Source organism: Triticum aestivum, chromosome 6D, assembly GCF_018294505.1.
Source record: "Triticum aestivum cultivar Chinese Spring chromosome 6D, IWGSC CS RefSeq v2.1, whole genome shotgun sequence".
In the NCBI taxonomy this organism is placed as follows: Eukaryota; Viridiplantae; Streptophyta; class Magnoliopsida; order Poales; family Poaceae; genus Triticum; species Triticum aestivum.
The window spans coordinates 442184541-442206385 of record NC_057811.1 but is presented as its reverse complement, the minus strand read 5'-3'; the positions used below and the strand labels follow the sequence as shown (position 1 = coordinate 442206385).

The following is a 21845-nucleotide window of genomic DNA, read 5'->3' as shown; positions in this document are numbered from 1 at the left end:
GAAGCTGCAGACACTCGTCTCGATTGTTGTCATCTTGACCTTGTTTGACATGGACTTCTAGTAATTATTTTTGTGCATGTGGCGATGCCAACTGTGGGAATATGCTTGAATGATGAAATAGTGAAGACAAGATATTTTTCATTTTAATTTATTTAGTGAGCACCCCAAATTGTGTTTTAACTTTCTAGAAGGCAGAGGGTAAAACTCAAGAATATAGGCAAGCTCCCACCACATGCCGATGAGTAGCGAACAACACTCCAACTCGAACGCACACAATACAAGTCCAACGCATAAGGGCATGTCCTACACTGGCCAACAAGGATGCGTCTCGACCGAAGTTAGTCACCTCCAAAGAGCAACAACTCGAAGCAAAATCTCTTTGCCAATGCACCGACCACTCTTGATTGCTGAAAAGGGTTGGTGGTGGCAAACTAGGGTGACCTCAAGAAAGTCGCCGTACTCGACTTACCCGTGACATTGTACATAGTGTCCTTGACGAACAATGTAGAACCGCGGCGTATACCAAAGGAACGCAAACAAAGACCTCCCTCCCAACAGAGGAACGATGTCAAGGACATCGCCATCGCTGATGTGAATCAGAATCTAGACTTTTGCGTAGAGATAACCAAACAAGTGAGAGAGAGCAAGATGCCGACACACCACATCGTCGCCTCCAAGAAAGGGAAACGACACCCACAGTTGTTGTCGTCGATGGCATCGACCAAAGACGAGTAGGACATTCATCCAAATCGTCTCACCTACATCCCTGCCCACCGAAATGGGGTGGACCATCCATGTTAGTTCACTCTGCCGCCATTGCCGCAACACCTAGAAGATGAAGCTGCATCGCCTCGCCCCAGCAACACCACCGTAAAAAAACAACCAACACCTAGCCACCTAGCCACCACTGCAACAATCTACATCACCATGGCACCAAGCAGCCGTCGAGGCCCGACGACTCCACAACGCGATCTGCACCAAGGTCACCTCGAAGACGCCCCACAAGGCAAGATCGAACCCACCGCACCGCCCAGAGTTGCGGCCAACCACCAACAAGCCCTTGCAAGAAACACCACATGTTGTGCCAACGGTGGCCCCAAGACCCTACAAACGTCGGAGCACCAGGCCACACCCACGGCCAAGCCAGTGACACACTATAGCTGGCCAAATGGGCCGGGCCAACCAGGCCAGCCCGCGAGCACGTCAGCCCGCCATGGGTCAGGCACGACACGGGCTAAATGGGTCGGGCCCGGCACGCGGCACGCCCTGGGCCGTGCTTGGGTTGCTAGGCTAAGCACGCGGGCCGGCACGACACGGTTATATTTATTTTATTTTTTTATATATCTCTATATGCCCAACTGGTAAAAATAGGCTAAAAAATACTCAGTGCGCCAAATAGCAGGCAGACTAGTGGGCCTGGCGTGCCAGTGGGCCGGCCCGATTAGAAGCTGGGCCATGCCTGGGCTGCATCACGCGGGCTGGGACGACACGGCCCGTATAATAATCGTGCCTCGGTGGGCCGGGCCGAGCCGACCCGTTTGGCCAGCTATGAGCGACACCGCACGCCAATAGGCCCGCCCAAGCCTAGATCAGGCCCGGTCGTCCAGCCACCACGAAACGCGCGGCCACCGGCCTTTGCGCTCTGTCGCGTCACATCTGCGAGCTCCCTGCGCCATATTATGCTTGCCTCCGCACCACGCCAACTCAGCGGAGAAGCAGCCCCTCACGGCCCCTACTTCGGGTGAGAGGAAAATGATCCGGCCACCGCCGACACAGCCCAGCGCGGCGAGGGGAGGAGTGGTGGGGAAGGGCGGCACCCGACGACTAGGGTTGTGCACCCGGGTCGCCCATCGAACGTGGGGCCTTTTTTTTTACTTCGTCTATTTGATGGACCTTTGTGTTTCAAGACAAGATATCCACGTTCAGTTGTTTCTAAAACAACTAGGGTGCGAATAAGCAAGGCGTGACTTTCTCTTATTTAGAAAACCAGAGATAACGAACACTGCTGATCGAAAGATTTGGAACTGTAGAGCAAAAATTGTAACTCATGTACTGCAAAGTTGGCTTATTGACACTTACTTTGGCCATTTTTACTCTTAAAATTGTCGTCTTGTTTTCACCCTTTTAATTCGTACCAATGGTCTTATGAGGCCACCTTGAAAGTGACCTAACAATTAAGCTAACCCACTGGCGAGATCTTGATTGCGAGATACCCCTTCTTCTCGTGGCATCCAGGAGAGAACGCGATTAGGGTTACCTCACTAACGTAGGCACCGCCATCGGTGTGCCCCGTCTCCAGCAGCCTTAGGAGCATGGAGGCGCGATGGAGCTTGGTCCTTGCTGGTGGGAGGGATCTTGCTCCGTTTTAGCGAGAGTTTTGAGATTGGTTAGAATTTGTGTCCTGCTCATGGTGACAGGGTGGAGGCAGCTCCCTGAAGATGGAATAAGGTCCTCCCCGCCTGGCCTTCGTCCCAACAGTATGTCTAGCATTGTTGGAAGCCATATGGAGGTGTGTCTTCGGCGGATCTCACAGGATTCATTTGGTGTTGGTCTATCGTGGGTCTGTTTGGATCCAGTTTTTTGTACATGTGTTTTGAGGTTGGATCCTGCTGATCTATATTTCTCTTCATCGGTGATGATTGTTGTTCTAGTGTGCCAGTCCCATGGGCCCTTAGTATGACGACTTCCTGATTGGCTAGTACAACAAGGTTCGCTTAGCTCCAGTGAGGATGGGGCGATGATGATGGCGCGCCTTTGGTTCGCTTCAGTGCGTATGGTTGCCGCTAGGTGGTCTACGTATCTAGATGTGATTTTTGTTACTTCTAGTGTTCTATGTACTGCCATGCATGGTTAAGGATGAATAGATCGAAGCTTTTCCCGCAAAAAAACCCATCGACATGTTTGGTTGGCTACCTCAATGTATTGACAGTACCCCCCCCCCCCCCCCCCCCCCCCAAAATAAATCCTCAATACATTGGAATGCTAACATTCAATGGCTTCAAAAAATAATTGGAGTTTTGAAAGAGAGTTTGTCATCTTGCATAGTGTCCGGTGGAACTCATCAATTAGTTCATAATTGACACTGCATTGGTACTGTGGTATTATCCGCTAGCCCGTCTAGTTTGCATCCCTACTTGGGCCCTACATAGAAGCTTTTTGGAAAAGGTGAAATTGGCTATTTATCCACAAATCGACTTAGATAATATATCCAAAGTTGGTTGTCTGTTTGAGGGGTGTGATGAGATCGAAAGGAATGCATGAACACATGGGGGTAGGTGTGGAGAAGATAATGTAGGCCTGCTGATTGGAGCAGGAACACTTTATGTTTAGGGGACCTAGAGAAACATATTGAGAAGATTAGAAGGAGCCCCATTGATGTTGTAGATGGAAGCAGGAGGAGAAGCCTGCTGACGCCATGGTGGACTAGTGTTCGGGAGTGGGAGTTGGGGCCGGTGGTGGTTCTGCTCGAAGGAAGTGAGCCTCCTATGAGGATAAAGCAGAGATGGGGTTGCAATGCCCGTGACCCACTGCCACATGTTGTTCGTGGGAGGCGGCGGAAAAGACCGCAAGATCACCCGGATGAAGGGAATCAATTTCCTTGCTAAAACTTGCCCACTCTTAATTTCGTTAGTTGCTAGATCTTGATATAATTTCAATTAATTAAATATAACTTGTCAACAGTGTGAGTGCCTTGGGGATTCTTCCTCGTGGATGATATTGTTGGAAATATGAGTAATTTACCATATGATTTTATTAACGGAAATACTAGATAAAGCATGACTAAAGTAGCAGAGATAAAGCAAGTCATGCGATCTGACAAAGAGAAGGTAGATAACATCTGCAAATATAAACTAGAACCGAACATCTCTAGAGTAGACAGTAGACCAAGTAGCATATATGAAGTAGAACCTATCATGTGTAGGGCAAGGACTAGAACAAGGAACTGTGGCAGAACCTCTAACAGGAAAAACAAGAACACGTCCGGGACAGCAGCTGCAACAGTAGCACTGGACTTGGGGTCGGTGTCCTCGGTAGCCATGTCGTGGAGGAGGTTGTCGACGTCGGGAAAGTAGTCGTCGTCGGGGAAGTAGTTGTCGGAGTCCGGGGTGTCCGTGACGAAGAAGTCAGTAGTCGCGCAGAGCGCTCCCCAAAAACCTTATCACCCTTCTCCCGTACAGGACTCAAAGAGGTGCGGTTTTGGAGGCCTACTGTCCCGACCTGCGGTGCACGCCGCAAGCCGGGATGAGGAAGATCGTAGCAGCAGCGCAGTGTTCAGGGACCGGTGGCGAGAGAAAGAATGAGTTCTGGTACGTCTCTCTGAGAGGAGCGACCTCCCTTTTATCAGCGCAAGAGAAGGAGGCGAGAGGCTGCGTCGGGAGCTGAAGGGAACGAGGGAGATGAAACGAACAGATAGCAGCCGAAGGGTGCAGCATTCGTATTCAATATCCACTACAGCAAAAACTTTCCAGCTCCCGAGTGACCTTTCGTATACCCGTAGTGCGTGGCAAAAATTTAGACATCGGCTCGGCTCATTCCCGCAACCCGCGGCGCGGCGCGTCATGACGAGGCGGGCGGCGGAGGAGCGCGCGTGGATGTCCCTCTTGTTCTCATGCTCATACATATGGGAAAGAACCTTCCTTATAAAGAGGTCCAACTCCCTCTAAACTAGCAATGTGGGACTAAACTTTAGTAGTGTCCCTTTCCTTGCACGAATGGGCTAAGTGGGCCTCTAGGATTTATTAGGAATTTCTGAAATTGTTATTGGGCTAGGCCCATAAATAGATAAAATTCCAGCAATCCCCCACCAGATCCTAAAGGCACATAGAATTTGCCTTTAGTTCCAAAACACTGTTTTATATACCGGTACTGCAGTGGAGACTGTTAAGTTGAACTTCCACCTAGAACTCTATGCTACACTAGTAAGCAACTTGAACAGTGGACTGGGCCTTGAACTGCAAGTTTTCTGCGAATCTAGCTTCACATAAAGCCTGGACCGATACGTGGCTACCGTGGGTCTTCCCCGCGAGTGGAGCTTATGCGTCATACTCCGAGACCTTTCATGAGTTTACTAGAGAGAACCCTACTCTCATAGATTGCGACGTTTAACAATCAGACTCATATAGGTGTGTTCTTTAAAAGATGTTCTGCAGGACAACATCTCTGCTTAAATGAGCCACTTAGAACACATTAAGATATACATCAACCTGCCATACAGTTTTAGGAGAGTATTGCATCTTCATGGAGTGGTATTGTTAATAGTAAGGATACTCTCCTCTCAGTTGATCAACAGCTTGTCTTCCACATCTAATTCACGGGATCTCCGATCACAAAGAATAGGTTACCACTGTGAACAACTCATATTGTGGGTCTCATACCCATCTCCCTCGATGCATTATCTATCACATTACGTGATAGACCCTTAGTAAAAGGATCTGCCAGATTTTTAGACGTTTGGATATAATCCAATGCAATAACTCCGGAGTTTCTCATTTTCCTGACAGACTTTAACCTTCTCTGAACGTGTCTTGATGACTTCATGTTATTCTTTGAGCTGCTCGCTTTCGTGATCACAGTTTGATTGTCGCAGTTCATAAGGATACCCGGTACAGATTTCTCAACAACCGGCAAGTCATTCAAGAGCCGGCGAAGCCAATCTGCTTCGACCGTAGCTGTATCTAGTGTTGTGAGTTCTGCTTCCATTGTTGACCTCGTTAAGATGGTCTGCTTGCAAGACTTCCAAGAAACAGTGTCACCTCCATGAGTGAATACATAACCGCTCGTGGCCTTTATCTCATCAGCATCTGCGATCCAGTTTGAGTCACTATACCCTTCAAGCACCTTTGGGTGCCCAGTGTAGTGAATTCCATAATTCGCAGTGCCTTTCAAATAACGCAAAACTCTCTCTAGAGCTTTCCAATGCACATCTCCTGGTTTTGAGACAAACCGACTCAGTTTGCTAACAACAAAAGAGATGTCAGGTCTTGTAGCACTGGCTAAGTACATAAGCGAGCCAATAATCTGAGAATATTTCAATTGATCTCTAGCAATTCTTCGATTCTTTCGAAGTAACACACTCGCATCATATGGTGTTGGAGAGGGCTTGCAGTCACTATAGCCAAAGCGACTCAAGATCTTTTCCACATGGTGAGATTGAAGCAATGTAATCCCAACATCATCGTCTCTCAACAACTTGATGTTCAAAATGACATCAGCCACTCCTAAATCCTTCATCTCAAAACAACGAGATAGGAAATCCTTGACCTCCTTAATAACATTCAGATTTGTTCCGAAAATCAGTATGTCATCAACATACAAGCAAAGAATAACTCCTTCGCCCCCACCATGGCGATAGTACACACATTTATCAGCTTCGTTTACAACGAAGCCTGCAGCGGTTAAAGTTCTTTCAAACTTCTCATGCCACTGTTTGGGTGCTTGCTTGAGTCCATACAAGGACTTCAACAACTTGCACACTTTTCCTTCCTGACCATCTAGTACAAACCCATCTGGTTGTTCCATATAAATTTCCTCGTCCAACTCTCCATTTAGGAAAGCAGTCTTAACATCCATTTGATGAACGAGAAGACCATGTGAGGCAGCTAGTGAAAGTAGAACTCGAATAGTGGTCAGTCGAGCCACAGGTGAGTAAGTATCAAAGAAGTCTTCACCTTCCTTTTGGGTATAACCCTTAGCCACGAGCCGAGCCTTGTACTTTTCAATAGTACCATCGGGCCTAAGCTTCTTCTTGAATACCCATTTGAATCCTATAGGTTTGCACCCATAAGGACGATCAGTTATCTCCCAAGTTTCATTCGCCAAGATGGAATCCATCTCGCTACGAACCGCTCAGATGCATAGGCCTCTGAAATAGAACTGGGAGTGTCATCTATGAGATACACAAGAAAATCATCACCAAAGGACTTTGCAATCCTCTGTCTCTTGCTCCTAGTAGGAACTTCATTGTTCTCCTCCGCAGAATTTCAAAGTGTTCCATCGAAATGGCAGGTTCGGTAATTGTAACTAGTTCCTGATTCGATGAACTAGGTATCTCCTGATTAGACGAGGTAGACATATCCTTCATGGGAAAGATATCTTCAAAGAAAGTCGCATCATTCGACTCCATGATCGTACCGACATGCATGTCAGGTACCTCAGATTTTACAACCAAGAATCTATAGCCAATGCTATGAAAAGCATATCCCAGGAAAACACAATCCACAGTCTTTGGTCCAAGCTTCCGCTTCTTTGGAATTGGAACATTGACTTTCGCCAAACAACCCCATATTCGCAGATAAGAGAGTTTTAACCTTTTCTTCTCCCATTCCTCGAATGGAGTTATCTCTTTGTTCTTTGTGGGGACTCGGTTTAGGACATGACATGCCGTCAATATCGCCTCCCCCCACCATGCCTTGGAGAGACCCGATGTGTCTAACATGGCGTTAACCAAATCAGTTAGAGTACGGTTCTTTCTTTAGGCCACCCCATTTGACTGAGGTGAGTAGGGAGGCGTCCTCTCATGGATTATACCATGTTCCACACAAAAAGCATCAAATTCATTGGAAAAATACTCTCCACTACGGTCGGACCTAAGCCTCTTGATTTTTCGATCAAGTTGGTTTTCCACTTCAGCTTTATAGATCTTGAAAAAGTTCAAAGCCTCATCCTTAGATTTCAGAAGATACACACGGCAGTATCTAGTGGAGTCGTCAATTAATGTCATGAAATATTTCTTTCCACCTTTTGTCAAAACACCATTCATTTCACATAGATCTGAATGTATGAGCTTGAGTGGTGCAAGATTTCTCGTTTCCGCAGTCGTGTGAGACTTACGAGGTTGCTTAGCTTGCACACACACTTGAGACTTAGATCCCTTGACAGTGGTGAAACTAGGGATTAAGTTCAACTTCGCTAGTCGCGACATGCAACCAAAGTTAACATGACAAAGACGTGAATGCCACACATTTGATTCACTATTGTTGCAAATATGATTAACAACTTTATTGCAAACGTCTGATAAGGATAAACGAAACAGGCCTCCTGACTCATAGCCTTTACCAACGAAGGTTCCATACTTGAATATTACAAATTTATTCGACTCAAAGACAAGCTTGTAGCCATATCTACGCAGAAGAGATCCGCTAACAAGATTTTTATTGACGGAGGGGACATAATGCACGTTCTTCAGCCGCAAGATCTTCCCCGAAGTAAACTTTAGATCGACCGTGCCAACACCATGAACAGAAGCACTTGAACCGTTGCCCATCAGCACGGTTGAAGTCCCTGCGGTCCAGCATCCTTTATGTCACTGTCTCCAATGACAACATTAGCGGTCTTGCCGCCTTTCCCAGGATGACGCTTGTCATAGCGATTAGGGCAACTAGGAGCCCAATGATCAGCATCCCCACACACATGACAAACACCTTTCTTCTTGTCATTCTTTTTCTTGAAGTTCGTGTGCTGCACAACCTTGTTCTTCCCATCAAACTTTGCTTTACCATCAAACTTGCCCTTGTTCTTGAACTTGTGGGGCTGGAAGTTCTTCTTCTGTACCAGATTGGCACTAGAACCTCCCTCAATACCTCGAGCATGGTTGTCCTTTGCTCTCGCCTCTTCTTCCACATCAAGAGTACCAATGAGATCCGGAACGGAAAACTCCTGCCTCTTATGCTTCAGTAAGGTAGCAAAGTTCCTCCATGAAGGAGGAAACTTATTGATGATACCTCCAGCAACAAACATGTCCGGTAGCATACAACTGAAGTGCTCAAGTTCTCTAGCAAATGACTGTATCTCATGAGCTTGCTCAACCACAGAGCACTCTTCAGTCATCCTATAATCATAGAATTGCTCCATGATGTACAGCTCAGTGCCAGCATCTGAGACCCCAAACTTGGCCTCGAGTGCATCCCACATATCTTTTCCATTATCAATTGACGCATAAGCATCAACTATGTTCTCACCAAGAACACTCAAGAGAGCAGCCTTAAACAGAGTATCCATTTTCTGAAAAGCTTCTGCCTGTTGAGCATCAAGCTCTCCGTCAGGTTTGCCAAGAGTGGCGTCATAGCAACTCATGGTTTGAAACCATAAGACTACTCTCACGCGCCACCTCTTATAGTGGATACCCTCAAACATAGGAGGTCTCATGGAAGCAGCAAAACCACTTGGTGTAAATTGCCTATAATAAGGTTTTTGGATTGTTGGAAATATGAGCAATTTACCATATGATTTTATTAACGAACATACTAGATAAAGCATGACTAAAGTAGCAGAGATAAAGCAAGTCATGCGATCTGACAAAGAGAAGGTAGATAACATCTGCAAATATAAACTAGAACCGAACATCTCTAGAGTAGACAGTAGACCAAGTAGCATATATGAAGTAGAACCTATCATGTGTAGGGCAAGGACTAGAACAAGGAACTGTGGCAGAACCTCTAACAGGAAAAACAAGAACATGTACGGGACAGCAGCTGCAACAGTAGCACTGGACTTGGGGTTGGTGTCCTCGGTAGCCATGTCATGGAGGAGGTTGTCGACGTTGGGGAAGTAGTCGTCGGAGTCCGGGGTGTCCGTGATGAAGAAGTCAGTAGTCGCGCAGAGCGCTCCCCAAAAACCTTATCACCCTTCTCCCGTACAGGACTCGAAGAGGTGCGGTTTCGAAGGCCTACTGTCCCGACCTGCGGTGCACACCGCAAGCCGGGATGAGGAAGATCGTAGCAGCAACGCAGTGTTCAGGAACCGGTGGCGAGATGAAGAATGAGTTCTGGTACGTCTTTCTGAGAGGAGCGACCTCCCTTTTATAGGCGCAAGAGAAGGAGGCGAGAGGCTGCGTCGGGAGCTGAAGGGAACGAGGGAGATGAAACGAACAGATAGCAGCCGAAGGGTGCAGCATTCGTATTCAATATCCACTAAAGCAAAAACTTTCCAGCTCCCGAGTGACCTTTCGTATACCCGGCGCGTCGTGACGAGGCGTGGCGAGGCGGGTGGCGGAGGAGGAGCGCGCGTGGATGTCCCTCTTGTTCTCATGCTCATACATATGGGGAAATAACCTCCCTTATAAAGAGGTCCAACTCCCTCTAAACTAGCAACGTGGGACTAAACTTTAGTAGTGTCCCTTGCCTTGCACGAATGGGCTAAGGGGCCTCTAGGATTTATTAGGAATTTCTGAAATTGTTATTGGGCTAGGCCCATAAATAGATAAAATTCCAGCAGATATGTGGGGGAATAAAGGCGTATTGATTGATGGATATGATAGGTGGTTCTTTTACGCGCTCTCTTACCTTATTTTTGGTAGACGCAAGTTGTAGCGTGTTTTTATAGAATGCTTAGTGTCGCTCACGTGATATATCCCTTTTTCCATCATTCCTTCAGAATGATGTATAAGTAGATAGATCTGATGTAAGTCTTGCAGAGCATGTCATGTATCCAACTTGTTTTATTTATTTCTCTTTGCCACCGGTTGTAGCAAATCAGATGGTGGCATTTCAGGATTATGCTTGTTGAATGTTGATGGACGATGTTAGCCGGTTATCCCACATATAGCCTGAGGAGAGATATGGACACGCTTTGCTTTTCCTTAAGCATTCTTAAAGCAATTTGTTAAACTTACATGTCAAAGGTATAATTCACTTTCGTTAATTGTATGAGTTGTATCTTGGTCAAAAAACCCTTGTTGTATGCATTTGTTAAAATTGACTTGCCAGAATTGTACTCCCTCCATCCCATAATGTAAGACTTTTTTACACTACATTATGGGACGGAGGGAGTAGTACATATATGTTGTTGTTGCGGATTCTTTTGTGAATTATGTTTTGATACCTATGTTTCCACCCGCATAGCATGCATGTTGCCACGTGCATGTTGTGTAAGGTGGCTCTCAGGATTGATATTATGCGAAGGCTAGAGAAACTAATAGATGTGTGTAGTACCAGTCTTGGGATACTACATTCCTAATCATTGACGGACTCAGTGATAATATTGACTAGTAGAGTGCCCGTGCGTTGCCACGGGCCTTAAAAAAATTAAGAACATTCTTTTGTTGATATTGGGTTATTCATAGCATTAGTATGTCTTCCTATTCATTGTGGGTTGGTTGTTACTGATTGCATATCAAATTTCAAAATTTCGCACGTATAGAAAAGATAGCCAATAACATACAAAAAACAACAATTGAAATCCACTTGTATTCTATTTCGATAAAAATGTAATTCACTAACATATACTGTCAGATCTAATGTAGAAAATAAAGAAAGTGGTACAAAAACATAGAACTCGGTATTGTGCATTACAAATGATAGGTGACACATGGATGGCTTTTTATGCTTAAGACCAATCATCCCATGAAAGAATACAGGCTGCGACACATACCTAACCATTTAGAACCATGGCATCACAAAATATTTTAACATTCCCCCATCTACTATTCAAAGCTTGGACAGGCCCCATCTACTTTTCTTGGCTCAGAAGGACTAAGGCCCCTCCAACACTCAACTTCTAGTATATCTCTTCTTTGAAGGCCATGTGAACAGTCATTCAATAAGATCATTCGTGATCATAAATGGCAATTATAATAAGAGGGTGTTTGTTTCCAGGGACTTATTGGTTTAGGGACTTAAAAAAGTCCCTATAAGTCCCATCTAAACCAAACAGGAGGAACTTATAGGGACTTAAAGTGGGTATTTGGGACTTATGAAATAAGACTCTCAAGGAGAGTCTTATAGGGACTTATAGTTGTAATATGGTCTTTTAGTCCATGTTAAGTCCCAGGAACCAAACAGGTAGGGACTTATTAGGGACTTGGGACTTATAAGTTGGGACTTAAAAAAGTCCTAGGACTTATGAACCAAACAGGGCCTAACTTTGCATATAATTTTTTACAGTAGGCTTTTAACCTAGTGTTTTCCTAAAAAAAGATACTTAAGTGAATAAAGCATTGCTCGAGATAACATTGTGAGTTGGTTCGGGCTAAGATCATACGAACTTTCACAAGGATGTCGACAACGACAACCTCATCTAGTAGATTCTCAAGGAAAAATATCCTATTCCACACATATACCAAACCTATATTATTTTTTAGTATTAATTAAGGCTTGAGATTCAACTTTGGCTTATATTTTGTTCAATCTGTAATTCCGTATACATGGAAGAATATTGCATTTACAAATCGGAACTTTCTCATTATTAGCAGCAAATATTTTCCGTACAAAATTAAACAAGTCAAACTCTCGGCATGAAATTATGTGTTGGGTCTTGCTTTATTCAGCAAGCTACCATCGACCATATTGAAGTCCATAACAAAAAGACACAAACTATCATGTTATGCTGAAAAACAACAAAGTGAAGTTTATGGATATACGATATTTCTCATTACAATTAATGCCACTAAATTTATTGATCCATCAAAATCATGCATAATTACAAAATAAAATTAATCTGAGTTGAGAGGAATAAGGAAGGATCAAACAAAAGAATGAATGGATCGCGCACATACCGTTCATAAGTTCTTCTTTGGTTGGAAATGGAACCCAGTACGTGTCGGTGTCGCTGCAGCATTCTTCTCTTCGGTGCCGAGGAACCCCATTTGGCCATTACCTCCGGTGCCACCCTGAACATCTTCTATAACATGTCCGCTTCCACCACTGACGTCTTCTTCGCCAGCTCAGTCACGAAGCCCTGTCCACCATGTTTCATTTTGTATTACATTACTCTCACATAATTACACACTTTTTCTAGAGTGACTTATATGCTTGCTACAACTATCTTCTACACACCACCCTTGCAGCAGAATCAGCTGCGGTCTCAGGTTCCTTCTCCCACTAACCACCTGTGTCACAATTTTGTTGTGGTTATTCTGAATAGTTGTCGCTGTCTGCCTCTCTGAGACTTGTGCGTGAGAAGAGGCCACCCCATTGAACACGCATTGTTATACGCCAGGCAAGAAATCTCCGCACTGCACCATGCACCGCCGACCACAATGTCAAGTCCATGATCAAAATTAAGAAGTGTTCTTGGCTTCCAGCCTTGGCCAAAAACTGCCACCAGAACGCCATGTGGTCTCTCAAGAGGCGGGAAAGATTCTGGGGAAGCACCAGGACATACCTTGTACAACTCGGTGGTCGTGGTGGGTGGCGTTGATCTCGTCGCCCCCTAGCAATGGCTCCGTGGAGGGTTAGGGATTTTTTGGAGCGTGCTTTTCCATTGGATGAGATGTGTGCCTCCCTCCGGTGAGCTTGCGACAATGCGCTCGTGACCGTCGTCCTCCACGCGTCATTGCCACATGAAACTGAATGAAGAAACATTAAGCATATTGCTTCATGAAAAATCAAATACTATTGCAACTAAATATATAACGCATTAATGAGAGTTTCGAGGTTCTTGTGTGTATAGTCAGCCGGCAATAAGGTACAAATATGTTCTTCTTTCATCAGTTTTATGTTTGTAGCACCGACAATACTTTTAAGCCACTGACTATTATAATCTATGAGAGAAACCTCCTGAGCAAACAAACTCGAGCCATGTGAGTCTATTTTATTTTTTATTTTGCAAGAAACCATGTAAAGTCCATTGATATTTGATAGATGAAAAATTGGAAACTAAACATTAACATATTCTAGGGGACCAACACAAGTGAGATATGTGGCCAGTGGTAAAGAATATTTACCACACTCACAACATAAACAAAATTGTTCAACCTGATGTAACATGAAATTATCGGCGTGGACGAGGTCTGTTCAAATTTTCCTAAAGCACAAATTCAAAGTCCTAGTATACTGCTTACTGGAGAAATCATAATATTAGATTATTCTATAATTAAGGCATGTAAAGGTCGGAACACGTTGAATAAATGTCACTTTAAACAAATAGCCTTGATTTTTTCTATAGTTAATTGCCCGTGCGTTGCAACAGAGACACACATATTTGAGTGGCTCAATGACAATTGTCCTGTAAATCTCCCCTTCCTCTCTGATCTTCCTCTCTCTACATATATGCCCATCTCCCTTCCTTTGATCTCCCTCTCTCTACATATGTCCCCATCTTCCTTCCTCTGCTCTCCCTTCCTTCCACCCTCTCCCGCTCATTGTAGGCGTCACAGTGAGATGGATCATAGACCGATCTTGCATGAAAAGAAGAGGAAAACTATGGGAAAATAGAGGAACCGCAATGAATCTTGTTCACATACATTTGGTGTGTAGATGGATGGTTGCGACAGTGCAACAACAACGCATGCCAGCATCAAACGGAATATTTCTTACGACGATCGCTTGCAAGACTCGGTAGGGCGGAGGAGCCTTGGTGTTGATGGCTACAGTCTGTGTCGGCTACGTACTTTCTGTTAGGCATGTACGTACGCAGTGGTCGCTAAATGTGCACATTCAGCTCAGAATTCAAGAATCAAGAAATTGTATTACTAATAAAGACTAAATGTGCACATTCCAATGATGAACTACAAGGATGCTACTACAACAGAATCGATATTAAATCGGAATTACAAATAATATAATATAGACCCAAAACTTGTATTACTAATAAAGACTAAATGTGCACATTCCAATGATGAACTACAAGGATGCTACTACAACAGAATCGCTATTAAATCGGAATTACAAATAATATAATATAGACCCAAAACTTGTATCTCCAATAAATCCAAGTAAAATGATATAGAAGACTGAAGAAATTACTGTTATAAGCACTCTTCGAAAGTTCAGAACCAGATACTTGCTAAACTTTGTAAGTTCTTAAACTGTAGAAATCTAGGGTCCTAGATCTTTTTTGTTGGCCAACACAAACAATCTGCAAACTTAATATAAAAGAATGCAAAGAGAAGAAGAAAAGGCAAACCTTATGTGTGAATCAATGGATTGTGTGCCCGGCGGCCAAGCCACAACCATCCACGCAGATGAGCCTCGTCCAAATTCTTGTACTGTACATTATACGTCCGTTCCATCAGGATTGGAACATCCAGACATCAAATAAATGCCAGCCAGCGAGATCCCTAGCCCTCACCGAGCCGACTGCATCATCACCGTGATCCAGCCAAGGAGCCGCCACGCTTGGAAGGGGAAGGACCACGCCGACGCCATCGACGCAGATGAGCAGCGCGCGGCCTGCCCCCACGGGTCCCGTCGCAGAAGATGCCGACGGGAACAGGGACCTGGCCGACATCACCTCAATCATCCCGGACACAGTGTGCCCGGATGGCCGCCTTGGGGGATGGCTGTCACAGCAGCGATTCATGCAGAGACGGAAGACGGGGCGCGACAGCGGAGCTGGGAGAGATAGCAGACCGCGGGGCAGCCTGGGGAGGGGGGGCGGCGGCGGCCCTCGATCCGGAAAGAGGAAACGTGAGGCGGGAGGCCCTGACGTACCTGGGGTTGAAACCGCCCTGCCCTGGAGGTGGCGCCGGTGTCTCCCCTCGGACGTCGTCGACAACGTCTCCTCTGGTACTTCGGCGGGGGCGATTCCGTACCACGGCGGCAGCGAGAGGCGCCGCTCCCGGAGGTCGGTAGCGGCGATGCCGTACGTGGGCGGCAGGGAGATCGAACAAGATCGCGGCAGATTGTATGTCGGCGGCGGCAACGAAGCTGGGACTTCGATGGGATCGAGGGGAGCGGGTTTTCTGCGGTGGTGGGATTTTTTTGGTGCGTTCGTATGGAGGACTGGAGACGAAACAACCAATGAAAAAAAACGGACAAAAATGATGGGACAAAAATTAACCGATGGAGACTACCAAATGAGACATTAGGAGTAGAGATGGGTCTGATGTCGATTGGCACGTGGCGTGCTTGGGAAGTGGCAGACGCCTAGCGTCACTTTGGTTGAACGACTCTAATTATATATTCTCTCTGTAGACAATTCTAAAACATCTAATTCAGACCGAGGTAATACCTTTATTTTATGAGAGGGTAGTCCTTTTTGAAAGCTACAAGATCCATGAGTAGTTGAAAGCCCTAATCTGTCCCGGCCAAAAAAAAAACACTCTAATCTGTCCTAGTGTTGAAAGTTCACGTTCAGATTTTGGGAAGTTTACCCTAGATTTCTTTTTTCTTGGAATGTTTCTGCGGGTACGGCCTGACGACGTGCTCCTTCGGCGGCTCCTCCACGAACTCCTCTGTCCGATGCACAACGGGAAAAAGAAGCCACATCAAGTCCGTGATTCCCCTCAACCCTAGTTCCTCAAATCCTTCGTCTCCGACTCGATCGGCTGCTTCATCTCGATCGCCGGCACCTCTTCACAGATCCACCCCGGCCGGCGCATCCCGTCCCCGTTGTGCTTGTGCATCGGCGCGCGGAACCAATTATACGCGGCTGTAAGCATCTATTTCCTCTTTTGCTAGTACCACTATTTAGGAGCTAGTTGCGCATGGAGCAGTTCGAGACAAGTATTTGATTGATCTCTGTGGCCCGAAAGATTATCTTCTTCCTCTTCTTTTGGGTTTGGAGAATTTACTTTTAGAAATCAGTTAACCCAACAACTCTCTGACCTCCCTCTCTGGAGATTTCCTCAAACAAGCCCCTCTCCCTCCTCTGTACATTTTTCCTCTTCCCAACCGCAGCAAAAATCCTAATAGCCGACCTTCTCAATTTTCTGAACCGACTAGTTTGTGTCCCTTGTGCAACCATGCATGCTGGCTGTTTCCTGTGAGTAGTGACTATGGCGTCACAAGGAGAACTTGTTGAAATCCAATCTGTGTATACAAGAAAGACTGAATTCATTGGCTGCAATAGCACTAGAAAAGATCATATTTTGGAGAACATTGCATACCACGATATTTGAAGTTTTTATATCAAGTTAAGTTAGAAGGATGAGGCATTTTATCAAAAAGTTAGGTTAGTACTTATGGGTTCTCATATGTTCCTTTTAGCAAATTTCTAATCATTAGAAGGGACAGAAAAATACATTAACAATGTAATGGAGATAAACTTGTTTCGAGAAGTGTTTTGTCTATGCATAGGGCCTACTTATTAATTTTGCTTTGGATCTCTTAATATCTTACTAGGAATATGATGCTCTAATAAGCATTTCTGTCCATTTTTTTTTGATTCAGGACTGCAAAGATGCAGAGAGAGAAGAGGAAGAGGGGCCATGAAGCTACTCCTCGCGAAACACGCATTATACAGCGAGAGAAGAGGAAGAGGGACCAAGAAGCCAGTCGTGGCCCATTGCTTTCAAGCGCTATTTCTCGCCAAACACGCATGAGAGAGATTGAGAGAGAATGGCGCAATGTGAGTCAATGGTTTTCTTATTTGCTGGTTCTTCCTTCTCTTGCATATATTGGCGTACTATTGTTGAGAACTCACGGTCGTTGTTTAATTACCATGTTCTTTAATTAGTCAAAGAGGCCACGGACAGGTGCAAGAAAGAATTTGAGGAACGATTTGGAGGTCCTCCTGACCAACCTGTTTCGAGCCGGAGTTTTGAAGAGAAGCCATTTGGTTCCACAGATGTCGTTTGCGGTGATTTGTTGGCTTCCAAGATTGTCTCGCTTGCTTTATATGATGGTGATTATGCTTCTTTACGCTTGCAAACTTCCTAATTTGTATGAAATCATCACTAGTTCATGATGTCAACGAGGATCTTATACAGGAGACAAGCTGGTATTTGCATGCTCGGGTGTAGCTATACAATCTATCACAACGACGAGACCAGAACTATCAAGATTTGTGACTTAAAAACGTTTGGTGACAGAATTTGAAGCTAACAGAAACAGAGCTGATAAATTGAGGGTTGGTTCTGCTACTCGTCGTGTTTCCATTCTTGCTTTGTTTTTCAATCTAAAACATGTGATCGTTCTGTGGGCTTATGTACTATTCTTTTCAATATAGATTACTGTGCGCCTTCCCGACAAAACAAGTATCAATGGGTTCTTGGGACTATATGATAGCCATGTTGCTATTGTCACGTGCTTCTGCTTCACAGGTGTCCTTCCTGTAGACCTGCATTCTCATATACAAGCGCAGCATGCTCCTCTAGTAGCTGTTGGGCGAGCCTTCAGCCTGGGCACTTTGATGACCACTGATAGGCACCTTACTGAATTCCCGGCTGAAGGTGATCTGATCCATTTTCCTTGTCCTATCACAGAGGTAAGCTGTTAATTATTATTTCCTAGTACTTTTTTGTCATGATGAAAAATGTGGAACAAAATTATTGCATTGTAGCCTATACCCCACTGATTTTGTCATTCTAACTTTGAGCATCAAAGTAATCTTTTTTGTTGTTGTCATTTTTTCTTTGTGATCATCACCACTTTATTATTTTTGGTTCTAGGCTGGACTTGGAGGGCCAGTTATTGATCTAGCTGAGCACGTTCTGGGATTGAGCATTGATATCGTTAATGAAACTACCTTGATCCTACCGCTTATGGCGCTTCTTGAACGCTTGGAATATTTGGACAAGTTCATGTAGGTCTCCTCTGCTTCTAGTACTTATGAGCTATATCATCCTGCAAAACATGGAGTCATTTTGTTCAGACTAAAACATGGACTATTTAACTCATATTTTTGACATATGTTTAGTATTGATAAGCCTGATTCCCATGTATTCTTTCATACCTCGTTTCCTTCTCTACGATTTGACTCATGTGTTGGTTTCGCTATTGGAACAGCACTTCTGTGTATCTATTTACTTACCATGATAAGTCGTCATTGTTCTATTGCAGTCCAAACTCTACGAACTTCCATGAATATACCTTGCCTGAAGATGTACACAGCATAGTCCCATCAGGTGTAAACAATGCTACCGGATGATCATGTGTGGACAATTTATCGTACATATCATCTGAGTACTAATATCGGTCATTTTATTGCATCAGGATTTATGAAGCATGTGAAATATCTAATGGCTGGTGGATATCCTAAGCCACCACCACTTATGCTCGAAGGTACGTTGTTGCTTTCTGTAGTGTCGACTATGTCTTCTGTAATCTTTTCTAGCTATCTCGGTGACAGAACTTCTATTCCTCGTTTCTATGACCAGTCTGTGGGAGATTGTGTGATACATTTGAAGAATTTTTTGGTCAACTTCTCGCTTATAAGGGCTGTTGTTGCAACATCAATCATCATACCTCTGGGGAGGAGGTCTGGGCTAAACTTCCCAAAGGTGTCGTCACAAAGATCAGCCGGCGTGTTGTCACACTTAGTTCATACGATGGTGATTTTTTTTACAGCTATATGTTAATTAGTTTTTCATTCTAGTATTTATTTCCACCGACTGATGGCCAAATTTGTGATGCGTAGGAGACGTGAGAGCTTTTGCATGTACAGGCCTGCTTATAAAGTGGCATAAAAATGGCACGCCTGTTATTCTGACTTCGGCCAGTTTGGTTAGAAGACGGGTTGATGAAGACAAGATTGATGAAAATTTTAAGGTTTGCTGCTCCTAATTGTTTTTCGATCTTGTCCTCTTAGTGACATGATGGTTAATTGAGCTCACTTTACCGTTACAGATTAGGGTATTTCTCCCACCGAAACAGGTTGTTGACGGGACACTGGAATTGTACCATTCACATTATAACATTGCTGTCATCAGTGTTCAGAAGTGTCTATATGGTATTCGTCCGGAGAATAATTTCCGCAGAGTGAAAAGGCCACGGAGAGAAGTACTCCCTCCGTCCCAAAATACTTGTCATCAAAATGGATAAAGAGAGATGTATCTTGAACTAAAATACGTCTAGATACATCCCCTTTTATCCATTTTGATGACAAGTATTTCCGGACGGAGGGAGTAGTAGCTATAGGTTGCGATGTTTTTTTTTGCGAGAAAATTTCTGATCTATTCATCTTCAATCATGGCAGTACAACGAATACCAGAAATAATAGAAATTACATCCACATCCGTAGACCACCTAGCGACGACTACCAGCACTGAAGCGAGCCGAAGGCGCGCCACCGTCATCGCCCGTCCATCGCCGGAGTCGGGCACAACTTGTTGTAGTAGACAGTCGGGTAGTCGTCGTGCTAAGGCCCCGTAGGACCAGCGCACCAGAACAGCAACCGCCGCGGATGAAGAATAACGTAGATCAGAAAGGTCCAAACCGAAGACACACGAACGTAGACGAACAACGACGAGATCCGAGCAAATCCACCAAAGATAGATCCGCCGGAGACACACCTCTACACGCCCACCAACGGTGCTAGACGCACCGCCGGAACGGGGGCTAGGCGGGGAGACCTTTATTCCATCTTCAGGGAGCCGCCGCCGTCTCGTCTTCCTGAGCAGGACACAAACCCTAACAAAACTGAAATAAACGATTAAAAACGGAGCCCTCCCGCCGGCCCTTGCCGAGATCCACCACGCCCCCATGGCCCTAGGGCCACAGGAGAGGAGGCGGACCTGCGGCGGCGGCGGGAGGCAGAAACCCTAGTTTTTCAACTTTGACCAACTTAAACACACGTATTGTGTACTACTTGTGAAATAAATTAGGGCGCGATGTTGATGATGGATTGTTAATGGGAACAATTGGTAAAGTGATTAAGACGCCTGCGGGCAGAACTAGCAAACTTAACTGCGAAGACCTTAAGCTGTCTACATTTAAAATCAAGAAGGTACACTACACTGGTGAATTTCTCTTCTCCTCGCCCCTTTTAAATGGTAACCAATACAGATAGGTGCAGCAGAATCTATTCATGTTTTCCCAGTGATCTGTTGATGCATTTGCTTCAGTTAACTTATGAATCTGTCTCAAGGCATTACAACTTCTCCGTAATGTGTCTTGTATGTACCAGGCTGGGATCGGAGGACCCCTTGTTAATTTCGTTAACGGATCTTTTGCTGGCATGAACTTCTATGATAGAACTAATAGAACTCCTTACCTGCCAAGGAGATTCATTGTACGAGCTTTAAGCAGGATTGATCTCCCATCTCAAAGGTACGAGCTTTAATTTGCCTGAAGTGTTGTCTTAGTTCTGCATTTTTTTAGAAGAGTTCTACTTTCTTTTTATGTAAATTGTCTCGGTTCTTATTGTGTGGCTACATATTCATTCGGTATGCTTACAATAACTTGTTCTTTGCATGACAAAGAGGATTGAACCATCCCATAGACATAATGGGTGATGCCACAGTTAAGAAAAACAGGTATTTTTGCTGTTTCCCACTGCAAATTCATTTCCTATTTACTTGACGTGAATTTTCACTGAAAATTTGGGCGACAGGTGGCTGGTGCCTAAACCATATTGGTACCAGCGTATGTTTGATGATTAGCCTCCTCTCCGTTTTGTTGGAAGGGTGCTCCATTAGTGCTATCTACTTATCTCGATGTCCCAATTCTACTCTTTCTAGCAAGTATTTCAATGTGCCACTCTATGTAAATATGTCCCCAGGCTTTGTAAATATGTGTTACACTATGTCGTTCTAATGGCTCGGCATAAGTTTATATTAAGTACTGAATTCAGGCGTCTCTGCCACGATACCTCTAATTTGGACTATTGACTATACACAATCATCTCTAAAGATACTATAAGCTCCCGAGCACTGCTATACACACGACGTATGGACACACGACCCACAGACGACAAGTCAGGTACACCGTAGGATCAGCTGGGGTTTTTAATCTGTGTGGCTCCTGCTCCCGTCGGGCACAAATCGTCCAGCAGTCAATCGTGTGCAGAGCACTTTCGTAAGCTCCCAAGAGTGGAACTATGGGTTTCGTTGTTTCAGCAACCTTGGTCAAGCTATTGGATGTGTGTGACCTGTGTGTAGATTTCCTTGTGTCATGTGTCATATTCAATGGCTCACAATGTCCGTTCAAAAGACAAGGACCAGTTAAACCACACCAACTGCCTACAAAAACATACAGCACAACACACATCACCCAACAAACATCGGCATTAAACGACTAAAAAGGTAC

General features: G+C 44.8%; 1 long non-coding RNA gene and 1 pseudogene across 3 annotated transcripts; one reads left to right on the top strand and one right to left on the bottom strand.

The window, feature by feature from the left end:
- Window positions 1-12359: 12359 nt before the first annotated feature.
- On the bottom strand, window positions 12360-15674 carry LOC123141889 (uncharacterized). 3 transcript variants are annotated; one of them, XR_006470442.1, is made up of 4 exons: window positions 15007-15674; window positions 14842-14923; window positions 13099-13282; window positions 12360-12949 (listed from the first exon to the last, which is right to left on the bottom strand). It is a non-coding gene; the product is annotated as an uncharacterized lncRNA (long non-coding RNA). The 3 variants fall into 3 exon arrangements; XR_006470443.1 differs by having other exon boundaries at window positions 14842-15217; window positions 15369-15674; XR_006470441.1 differs by having other exon boundaries at window positions 14842-15674.
- A 1542-nt stretch (window positions 15675-17216) lies between these two features.
- Window positions 17217-21199, top strand: LOC123142666 (uncharacterized; annotated as a pseudogene).
- Window positions 21200-21845: the final 646 nt, after the last annotated feature.